At 39.0% G+C, this 12,484-nt stretch overlaps 1 long non-coding RNA gene across 1 annotated transcript in view; it reads right to left on the reverse strand.

The window, feature by feature from the left end:
- Positions 1–12,478, reverse strand: part of LOC109323702 — a 230,457-nt gene extending 217,979 nt beyond the window's left edge. The window contains exon 1 of the long non-coding RNA XR_002104722.1: positions 12,164–12,478. This is a non-coding gene — a long non-coding RNA (uncharacterized LOC109323702). The remainder of the gene's footprint in view (positions 1–12,163) is intronic.
- Between the last annotated feature and the right edge of the window lie 6 nt (positions 12,479–12,484).

A 12,484-nucleotide genomic window follows, 5' to 3' on the forward strand; every position in this document is an offset into this window, starting at 1 on the left:
TTTACTGGAATAGATTTGCGAACTTTGTCAGGTAGCATCCTTTTTGACCAACGTGACATGCTTCAGGGAAACAGGTAAAGTTCCCATAACATACCTAACCAATTGTGTAATATGAGGTAATGGAAAGATTTCTTGTGGGATTTTAACCATGAGACATAATAGTTGTGACGTTTTTCTTGAGCTAGAGTAATTTTAGATATTGTTACTTTAATTCTAATCTTTTAATCTGCTAAAATATTTCCTTCAATTATATTTGGTTGTATTTTCCTGTTGTGAAAGACGACCAACATTGAATAACCTATTCAAGGAGAGAAATCATCACATCACTTAAACATCCCTAATGTAGGACTGAAATGTGTTGCTGAATGGTTTTCCATTTCTAGTATTATTTTCAATAATGCCTGCCACATTAAGATATTTCTTGCAACCAAATACAGTGCAATGTCTTTTTTTAATAGCTCCCACAGTTTTAAACCAAAGCAGAAGACAAGTTCATTGCTCACAAGAACTAGCATTCCAGCCATGAGCCACGATGAAGAAAAGAAGGTTGCTGGCAGACCAACCTTGGAATCCAGAACTGTGAAGATCTGAAAGACCACCAATGCAGTGTGAGATGCCTGGAGGACTGACTCAATTTGTGTCTCAGAATGCCTGGTCTCCACAATGATCAGTTTATAGTGAATTAATTAAAAATAGTACTTGATTTTCCAAGTATTCTTTTAAACCACTCTAGGCAGACTTAAATTTATTTAAACAGGCTTGTATGTCTGTCCACTTCAACTTTAAACCACATTTTGTGTGTGCCCATGCCCCAAGATTCCATCTCCAAAACACAGTAGAGAAGAAATTCAAAATTACTAGGAGAGAAGACTCTTAAAATTTATTGCAAAAAGCTATATGCTGTAACATTATTAACCTGTAATATGTTTCTCTCTCCTTTAAAAAGAACTAACATTGGGAAGAACACCAAAATGCATAGAACAAATATTTTAATTGAACTGCCTATTATGGGATCAGATTCATTTTCCTGAGAGTACCTAAAGTCCATCACTTTAACTGTTTTTTCTACTGGGCACTTGAACATCACCTACCATCACACTGGTCAGTTACCAAGTCCTAATTTTCTGTAAGTTTAAATAAACGTAACTTTCCTTTTAGTGGAAAATTCTACAAATTATTTTTACCACCTTCTCAAGATAAATATATTGAATAATAGATTTTTCTACTCCATTTCTTAGGCCTTAAACATCTATTAGTCCTTGCAGCCTCCTTCCTCACCCTGATGCTTACTAAGTTGCTTTATCATTTTGTGAAATAATACAACCCAAGTTCTATGAAGTATTTAAGTATGAGTTTATACTGTTACACTAGTTTAAGTTGTTTTCACTCCTGCCTCCAGTTCACAAAAACTTCAGTAAGTTATTCATTCTTTTTAATGTTTAGCTTATGTTTAAGTGCTTTGTTGAATTGGTGGTAAAGGCAGAGGTAGGATCTGTAACAACAGCTATTTAAAAGTTTACGTTCGCTGGTTTGGCATTGTCGATACTTTCTGTGATCTTTTTCAAAGGCAACCAAAAAGGTTAGTGTCATGATTTATTTCATACAGAAACTCTGAAGGTTTTCTCCTATCATATTTGTCAAGGTGTTCCTATCATATGCTCATCCAGCTGTTTTATAAACTTTGTCTTTTAATGATTTTTCTCAATTATTTGCCTGGTGCTGAAAAAGAACTCACCCATCAATATTACTTGGCATCACCCTTAACACCTTTCTAACAGATGGCCACCCTCCAGCATAGCCATCACTTTTAATGACAAATTACAGGATTTTGTATTAGTAACCCAGCTCCTTTGTTCTTCATTTCCTTCACAGTCATTGGAAGTAAGCCATTTGGCCCTTATAATTTATTGTGATTTAATTTCTCTAGTTATTTCAACACTACTTTATTTTGATATATTTACCTCTTCACTACCTGCATAAAGGAACTCTAAGGTAATTATTTCCACATCATCCTGCATAAAGAAAATGCAACAAGGATGTTTTTTAGCTTCCCTGAAACCTGCTTTACCTCTTCTGTAGCCTTGCTGTTAAGCAGACCCAATTGGTTGACACAAAGGCCCCCTGTATGTAAAGGCAGGCCCACTGACTCTCTGAGGTCCGACTACTTTCATTGCCCTGAATCAGTTTTATTTCTCCTTACCTATTTGAACAGTTTTCTTCATATTTTCTCCTACCAAAGTTGCAAATGATCAAACAACATTCATAACACAAAATACATGTATGGCTCATGTGTATACGTGTGGGATATAGGCTGATGAAAGGAAGGTCTAAATCTGACACAAGAACAGATACTATCTTACAACCTTACCTGCTCATAGCCACACCTCCATAGTTAGATGAGCTAAACAGCAAAATTATTTTAAACTTTTACTACTCATTACTTGTCCTTTAGCTTTCTCTAGTACATTTATGTGCCTGATTTGAACAATCCTCATTACTTTACTACTGGCCCTCTCCTCTGAGTATTAAGTTTTGGGGGGGATTAATTGGTTTTCATTTTCTACAAACCAATTATTTGTATTAAACAGTGAACACTATCACTTCTGCCCAAGAAAATCAAGTATCCAGGTTCTTGCCGTATTGGTCTAGAGGAAGAAGCAATCAAGGCTCATGGACAGAGGTGATACCTTTTATTAGACCAACAAGATTTTTGCAAAAAAAAATTATTTAACTGCAAGCATTTGAGGACAAAACACCCTTCATCATGCATCAGAGAAAAGACTGTAAAAGTTCTCCTGGGTAGACATGAAAGTTCATATTTCAAAGGATTTCACAGAGGGGTCAATAGATGGAAAAACCTACTGGGCAGCACTTCTTAGCTGGTAAGGAGTCTCAGCTCTCCTGTGAAGCTCTGATGATGCAAATTACCTTAGACAAAGGCAGGAGTAAGATCTCAGGTTTCAGGTAGTCATAAAATCAGGGCATTTCTCAATGTCACTTTTTTGCTGGCGGAACAAAGATGTTTAATTGCCCCAGTCTGGATGGCTGTGTATAGAACCAGAAGCATTTCAGAAAAACTGTTAACAAAGAACTCAATTAAACCTTATTTCTAAAGATTTACATTTACTTTTCTGAATGTTCCCAGTTTCTTATCTTGTTAGTAGAAACAAGTAGAAAAGTTTACATACTTTCTCTATGTCCCAAGAGATTAGATACCTTGCCCTTTTAGGCAAGTCTATCTTTCCCTTAGAAAAAGCGCTGCACAATTAACTATCTGCACTGCTTATAATAAAGTTCCTACCACCACAGCTTTTTTAATAGACCACCCAACTAGTTCTCATTCTGTCAAAATAGCTTACTCAGGACTCGTTTTCTACATGGCTACAAATAAACATCATTTTTGTCACAGGATCAGCTGTAGCAGGACACATCCCTGTTGGGGAACTGCTGGGGCATGAGTCAGAAAGTGTGGAGCAAGTAACCACATGGGGTTTCCTTGTTCTGCAGCCTGAAATGTGTGCCCCAGAACTGCCTGCCTGAAATAGCTGGAGACCATGAGAAGCTTTAGGCTGCAGGGATTTCACCATAACTGAACAGATCTCCTCCACAATTAAGTGACACAAACTATTAGTAGGAATTGTTGTGCTCACATTTTTGAGCATTTGGAAGAAGACAAAGAGCAAGGAAGTCTCTCCCCTTGCCTTCTGTGCTGCCATAAAAATTGTTCTGGTGTGACAAGGGCAACATCTGTTTGCAGATCATGTGTTGAAGGATCAGTTCCTCAGGTAAACCTGTTTCCTCTCCCCTCCTCCCCTATTAAACTCCTTGCAGCATCACACTGGCTTCCTAAAGGCAGCTATTTTCCACATGTCCTATTCTCTGTCTTGTTTACCCAGAAGTTCTTAACCTGGATTTTAAGAATCTCAAGGCATTGCCACCTGTGCACACATGCAAAGACACTGGACACATGAGGCATGTGTATTTCATGAGGTACTTTACATTCCCTATGCTACTGAATAAGTGGTACAAAATGGGTGCTCCCACTTTCAATTTACTACCATTGTTCATCTTCTGCCACTGGCTTTCACTTACTCTTGTTGGCATGCATTAGAAGAAAAGCTAACTGTATTCTTTTCTACCTAACCACAATTCAAACTCTGTTAAGATGTTGTTTAGATGCTCCAGAGTTTGACATGAATTAATTTAAGCGGAAAGAGAATAAAGAAATTAGAAAGAAAAATGATAACTGGTCTAGAAGAGGAATGAATTTCTTTGCTCAGTTTGAAACGAGGACAATTCCATTGTTCTTCTCTGCTGTTAATTCTATAATCCCTAAAATGTATTTACAACTAGCATGAGTTAGTTATAAGACTTTAAACGAATAATGAGATGGGCCCAAATTCCTGTTCACAGCAGTTTCTGTACTGGCTCAGATGCAATCTCTCTTTATTCCAGTGTCCCATTTCTGACAATGGCCAGCATCAGATGTTTCAGAAGAATGCACAAGAACTTCATGATAGTAGATTTTGGCTAATCTGATCTCCAAGTGGATCTCATCCTGACCTTTATACTGGAGATTGGTTTAAGCTTAAACAATGATTTTTAATGTCTTTCCAAAGCTTCCATTTTCATTTATTATAGCAGTTCTGGTTTTAGATACACCAATATAAATTAGAGATAACTCTATTGGAAACAAGTTTTACACTTTAATAGACTAGGATTTGCTCCAAAATGTAGAAATTCTTGGACATTGTAAGGCAAATTCTGTACCTTAATAAAGCTTGTTTCTTGTCTCACAACCTGGCACATTACCTTTATGGTAAACTATCACTTTGTAAGAATAACTGTCTTAGCAATTTCAATAATAATCATCAGGAAATCTAAAAAATGACAGCACTTATTTCAGAAAAAAAAGTGACTATAAATATATTTTAAAGACTTTCTGCAATATATGGTTGGTCATTCAATTTTTGAAGGACTGTAAAATAATTAAAAGCCACATGTCCTGGTCTAATGCTGAGATATTTTCATAATGCTATGTTTTTTAAAAAGTCTGAATATTACTATTCCCTTTCAAAAATATTAGTTGTTTCCACAAGGTTTCTTTTGCTAGTTTTGCTATATGATTTTACTATAGGATGAAGAAGCAATCTCATCCTCTAAATGCATAATTATGCCAATAACTAAGACGTTAGAGATGTACATTTCCCCTAATCTACTAATGGGATGAACTGCTATTATTATAAACAGGGCATAGATTCACTGGAATTACAAGGTTGCAAATGTGTCCATGTATTGCCCATCCTGTTGGTCATAAAAGGAAATATCAGAATGCAGAAGCTAAGCAATCCCACTGAAAAACCTTTATCAATACTATCACTATGAAGGGTACAAAGACACCACCAAAAAATTAGGCTACATTCTGTTCATTCTAGACTGGTGCAGCAAATCATTGTAGCTCCGCTTTGGTGAAGCTACACTGATGTATGTCAAGCCCTTTATTTTCAAATAAAGATATGTCACTTCTCAGATAGACAAGTTATCCCCTCTGGCCATGCAGGTTTAACGTGCAGGTTTTCCAAGCCCCCACTCTCCTGTACAGTTATGCTTCCTAAATTCATATGCTTCTGTAGTTCACAGAGAGACATAGCAGTTAGATATGTTTTGTCCTGTTTGAACATCTGCCTATCACAATGTAACTTGATATATCAAGTGATATGAAGGAGTAGGACAGGTCACTGAGTCCCACCTGATTCCAGGTTAAGCCAAACAACTGCGCAAAGCCTGATTAGTGACAGCAGATCTAGTGGGGACAATGAGTGTTTTATCATATTCCAAACAAAGAGAGATTAGGAAAGATGGAGCAGGGGGGTCCTCAGAGAGAGGGGTTGAAGGAAGAGGGACTACTTTGTTTCACTATCACTTTTGAACTGTTCTAGAGCAGGAGAGGCAACCTAGGTGTCTTTGAAAAGAATGTGGTATAGAATGGGTTCCCCTCCTCCTCACACAAGATACAGAACGTGGCCTCAAGCACAGTTTCACTGTACATCTCTCGACTGTGACTATGGGAAAGGAAGGGTGGGATAAATCAACAAGAGCTGAGATTAGGGAGTCCAGGGAGAGTTGAAGGAAGCTGATCCAGTTAAGCGATATTCATATATGTGGCAAGGGAACTGGTTGTCATTTTTATAACAATACAGCGAGTTCTTAGTGTGGTAGCTTCCAACTCACAGAACACATTGCCGAAGAATGAAAATCTAGTGAATTCCTCTAATAATGCATGACTTCTCACTTCCTTGGCACATTCTATGCTCCCCCACTTCTCCCACTGGCCCTCCCGTCTGTGCTGACACTGGCAGTAGTTACCTCTCTCACGGTAACTGTCTTTCTTTTGGATGTTTTATCTGTGTGGATCTCAGTCACCAGGCACACAAAGATCTACTTTGAGCATGAGTCTTTCTATATGCAGTTTCTAAAACTCCAGAAAACTGTAACCATGTAGTAGTGCTAAGCTTTCCCTGACTTACATTTACCTTTCAAACGAGACAAAAGTCAATTCCTCAAGGTGTTGACTCCACATATTGATAGTCCATTAAAACTTCACCAAACCACAACTTTGACGCAAGCACAAAGCAAGGCAGAGTCAAAAAGTGATACCCAAGGTAGCATTACACATACCAGCTCAGGAACAAGTAGCACTAACCTCTGGCTGCACTAACACAGCCCTGTGGTATCTTGCACCCTGTACACCATTTTTAGTAAACTAGCTCATTCGCAGTTAGCATGAGGTTACCATTGCACAGCATTGTGTCATTTGTTTAAGACCATGCCATTTCCTCAGGAGGTTACCATTGCACAGCATTGTGTCATTTGTTTAAGACCATGCCATTTCCTCAGCAGTAGGAGAAATTGAAAATGGAAAGACGTGACAAGATAGAAGAATAATTAGAATTTGGAAAAACAGAAGGTGTAAAAGATATCAATAACGGTCAGTTGCTACATTGCTAAAACAGTAAGGGCCAGCTATGGATATAGCACATTCGGATAGGTTCCTATAAACAGTGTAAATCCTTACTGAAGGTGTTCAGTTATGGCAGAGAAGTGAAACAATAGGGATAAGTGAAGTGAATTAACATTTTTCCGAAGAGCAGAGATTTGAGACCTAGTCTATCACCTCCTGAACTGAGCAGGAACCTTTGCGTTGACCTCACTGATGCTCGGTTGCGCCTTCACTCATCACCTGGTCCAAGGATTTCAGAGTTAAAGCTTGAGGTTCTTGAAATTGTGGTGTGTTTTTTTGTTTGTTTGTTTTTGTGTTATGTTTCTACAATCAAAACTGAGCCATTTGTTGGACACCAGCTGTTACTTTTACTTAAAATCTACTACCGCAACAATAAGCATACAATTTTTGCTCAATTATCTAAGTGCCACAAGTGACGATGAGAAATTTAGACAAGGTTTTATAGGAAACTTATGATTCCACACTAATGTTTTAAACATTGCTTTAAAAAGCAGGTATCTTCTACTGAAGGAAAAAAAATCATTTTAAAAACCTGAAAAATGGAACATATACATTTTAAATAAAGCATTTAACACATTTATCACAAGGAACGGTTGTTTATCCTGATGCAGAGACAGCAATACAGATTTTATGCTAATTATTTCTTTTTGTGCAGACTGTAACACAGACATTCCACAGTTAATCACAGTAACGAAGTAATAGAATAAGACTTTATAAAGACAGAGACTCCTTTTGTCTAGTCAAATATAAACTTTTCAAATGTATTATAAGGTTACTACTGAGGACAAAGTTGTGCTAGTATTTTACATGCATCTCTGTTGCAGCGTAAATTTGGTCTTGAGTTTGAGAGCTAATGAGTTATGTTCAGTTATTTTTATAACTGAAAAACAACTTTCTTTCTTTCTTTCTTTCCCAGAAACCTTGTGATAAATAAGCTGTATGTACAAATTGGATGCCCATCACTTTCAGGCTTATTCAAATTGCTAAAGAAAACATAATTTCGTTCTACTTTGACAATGTCATTTATGGTCTTGGGAATAAAATGGCATTTGACTTAACCTTGCAAGCTAAAACAACATGCATTCTTCCTGTATATTAGCTAACAAGTATTTAGAACACAGGATGTTGATTAAAAAAATCGGAACAAACTTAAAATACCTGAATATGTTTAATTAAAAAAAAAATCTTCATATATATAATTTGCATGTTTATCTTATATTTTTAATCAGTCAGCAAATCCCTTCCCAGACTAAGGCATATTCATCAAATTATGGCCTTCCCTTAATATAATTTTTATAAGAATCATCACAATGAAATAGGCCACAGCACATCAATATGTAAATGAAACCTCCCGCAACATACAGATACAAATGTCTATTTCAAGTTTCAAAGGGGATTAAAGATTAGCCCTCTCATCAAACATACAACTCTGATCCATTTGATTGTAAATAGTCAAGTGAATTATTACTTCAGATGCTTGTCCCTAAAAAAGAAAGAAAATATACCACGCAATATGTCTATTCTACCAATAGAAATTAGGTCACTGACATGTCATTGTGCAACACTGATGTCAGTTTTATCTTCTAAGTCTCTTTTCTCTTTTGATTGAAGAGCTGAAAAATTTAAGTATCCATGGGGATCACTATGTACATGAAATTTTATGCAACCTAATTTAGTTTTTATTTGAATACTGCAAAGCATAACTCCTTAAAAAGTACTTTAACATCCAGAAAGACAAAAGTGCCACTACTAAAATTATCACGTGATTTATATGCTGCATGAAACATCTATCTTGAGAACCAGTGTCTACAGCATTTTAAATATTTTAGTTCCACTTGTTATGGACTTCATCTCATATTTATTTCAATAGATTTTTAATACAGTAATTTATCTTTCTGTAAAAGAGAAAGTCTTCTTTCTTGTTAATGAGAAAAACAAATGAAACCCCAAATATTGGGTCAAATTATCTGAATTGAAAAATGTATTGGAAAACAAATGGTTAAAATAGTCATCATCATAATTAGAAGTATACAACAATTTGTGAAGTTTCATAATTATAGCTACATTTAAAAGCTAATTCCTATAAATAACTAACTCCAAGTTAAAAAAAACCCCAATTTTATTTTTCATATAAATGTTCTGAATGTGTGTATACTATCTAAAATGGACAGCGTCTTGAGAAATACACAGTATTTAATAGGATGTATTAAAAATCTAGATTATTATTATTATTCCAATTTAACAGGTCATTTGTGAGGATGGCAATATTATCAAAATAGCATTAAGAATTTGTTTAATTTCACTTAAACAGACCCACTTCATTGATCCAAATCTGGATTTGTAACTATTGGCAACAGAATTACAAGATACTGAAGCTGCTCACTGAGGACCAGCTAATCACACAGCATATGGCCTGATACCATCCTTAATGCAGTAACATGGAGTTTTTCCACTGACTTCACTGGGCTTTGAATCAGTTCTTCAGGTAGCCTGAAGGAATAAAATACTACCACCCAACACAGAGTACAAATACCCTAATAGCACAAATGACCAGTTACTTGCAATATTCCATATTTTAACTACACCCCATAGTTAGATTAGTCTAGTTGTTTTAACACAAGCAAAGGAAAAATCACTGGCCAACACAAGAGCTACATTTCTAAAACGTATCACAAAGTCACAGACAGGCTTCCCTAAATTCTACCCTTGTGACTTAAAAGACTGATATAGCTTCAAACTATAAAGATCAGCTCAATCTACTCTTAAACTGTACCTGTAACACATCAAATATGTGCAGTATTACTTATTCATAGCTACATGTTAAGACACTGCTAGCAGAAAGCTCATAGATAGCTATCTGGCACTGACAAGCTTCTCTTATACTTCCCCTCCTATTTCTACTACACAGGAAAACATTTCCACCTAGAGCCCTTTTATAGAATGTCTAGATTCTAGAACAAATAAGTGTACCACAATATCTACCGTTATATCAAAACACATGGCTCACATGTAGCTATGCCACACACATCCCACTGTATTTTTTCTATTTCTTTGTAGCTTTTATTCCCAATTTGTGACCAGTGATCTGAGATAAATTAAATAGAGCATTCATTCTCTCTCATATACATGAAGGGTTCATTGCTATACTGCAGTTCAGCCAATCTGAAAACGTATAGCCCTTAAACAAGAAGTTGAGATGTTTAAAAAAAAATCATTTGAAAACAGATTACTATTTTTAATTAACACAATAAAGAGTCAGGAAATACCCAGCTTATGCAGCCACATGGAGCTATCCAGCAGAACAGACTACACAGCAGCCTCTGATATACAGGGCTGCTCTTCTGGGAATGGGTGTTGTCTCTCATGGAGCATTAGTGTTGTGATTCGAAGAGCTGTAAGTTTAGATATTCCTTTAATTTACATTATTTGTGTTGGTGTATGGCAGCTCAGCAAAATATCTAATTTCTTCTGCTCCACCTCACCTGCCTAACTCTTTTTATGTTGTTTTCTTTTTCAGTCCCTGCACAACATGTCTATGTATATATGCCCGATCTCAAATGAGACTACGCTTGGCATCTCTTACATTGCTTTCCATCTTCATTGCACATTTACATAAGCATTATGAGGCTTGAGAACTACATTAGCCAACGTTCACATTTATAGCACAGCTCTGTAGTTTCAAGTAGAATAAAAACTGTGCATGGTTCATTCTTATGTCAAAGGCACAGACAAATACCAAGCCACCTTGCTTTGATGGCAGTTAACCCAAATTTCAATTTGATGTCTTTCAGAAATATTTGCGCTTTGGCCTTTTGTAATAAAAATGGCAAGGTGAAAGTGATCTTTTTGTAACAGCAACATTTTAGAAGCCCACCACAAGCATGACACACTAATATATTACGTGCATTGCAATTCTTTTCTGCCTTCACATAGAAAGCGACAGCAAGAAATATCTAAGATCATTTGACGAGTATTAATATTCCAGCAAACGTGTGGCAATATTTCTCAAGTGCTGACGTATAAACTTTCACCTCAGCAAGCCTAACGCATATAGCCCCTTAGGTGGCAATTTTGCCCCCCTGCTTGCATCCTCTTCCCTACCAGTCACACTTGTATTTGTCAAGGTCCCTCTCAAAACATGGCACATGCAGATACTACATCCTCTGGGGTAAAAGAACCACAGGCATCACCAGGCAATTAACATGCACACACTGACAAGCACATTTGGGCATCACCCTGGGCACAAGCATTTCATCACCTTTATGCCAGTTACAAAGGATCCCCCTCCCCCCAAAAAATATTTCCAAACCCAAGCATGGGGCTGATCCTGCTCCCCCTGCAACAAAATCTGCAATTTGTGCCAGTTCAATTCTTGCCCCCACCCTAGAAGTGGGGGATGGCTCCCATTCAATCAGGATTGCCCTGCAGTGTCCAGGATGGCCCCCCCAAGGGGAGCTGATTCACAGCAAGGGCTGTTGCATCAGGCCCAGAGGAACCATCCACCTCCCTTCAGTCCCTGCCTCCTGGCTGCCAGAGTGCCCAGCCCCACCTTTCTTTTTCAGGGCAGGACCAGCCCGCCTATGGGACAGTCTTTTAATTAGGAAAAGTTTTCAAGGGGGGACTTGGGGAGGCAGGAAGGAGGGTATGAGGGGGATGGCTGCTGGCAAGAATCCTGGCAAGGAAGCCTTAGCACCAGGTGCACCTGCCCAAAGGCAGAACAGGGGGCTCCCTCCAGAGGCTCTGCTGGCCAGGGCACAGAGGGGAAGCTCAGGGAGAGCTGAGCCCAAGGACGTGGGGAGCCTGTAACCCTGTGGGGTGGGTGTGCGTGTGTCTATCAGTCTACATAACCATGTATGGGTCCAAGTGCAGGTCTGTGTGTCTATGTATGTGGGTCTTTGGCTCTGCGTGTGTGTGGGAGGGGTGTATGTCTATATGCGTGTGTGGGGTGGCAGTGGGGTGTGTGGTGTGTGCCACACGCACGCCATGAGGCACCAAAAGTGCATCTCCCCCCAACCTCTCCATAAGGGAGGCAGGGGCTCCCCCTCTCTCTTGCAAGTGGGGAAGGGTGAGGGCTCCCACTGCCTCAAAAGTTACCCCCCCCCCACCCCCCATGCACCTTGCTTCTACTCCCCCATCTCTTACCTTGAGGCGGCCTCAAGGATCCGTAACGTCCGTGAAGAAAGACAAAACCAGGCGGGAGGAAGGGGGCTGGGGGGGGTCCCCCTGGCAAATCCACAGCTCCCCTCCTGCGGGGCAGGGCGGGGGGGACCCCGCGCGGGGCAGAGGGTCCGGCGCCGGGTCCCGGGCAGCGCAGAGCGGGCTGGACTGGGCTGGGCTGGGCTCGCCTCCAGAAGCGAAGCCGGGCTCCGGCGGGAGCGGAGGCAGGGAGGCGGCTCCGGCAGCCGCAGCAGCAGCAGCAGCTCCCGGCAGCGGGGCTGGGGAAGCCGCGGCGGCCCCGGCTTC

The sequence above is a fragment of the Crocodylus porosus genome, unplaced genomic scaffold (assembly GCF_001723895.1).
Source record: "Crocodylus porosus isolate Cpor-Errol unplaced genomic scaffold, CroPor_comp1, whole genome shotgun sequence".
Taxonomy (NCBI): Eukaryota; Metazoa; Chordata; order Crocodylia; family Crocodylidae; genus Crocodylus; species Crocodylus porosus.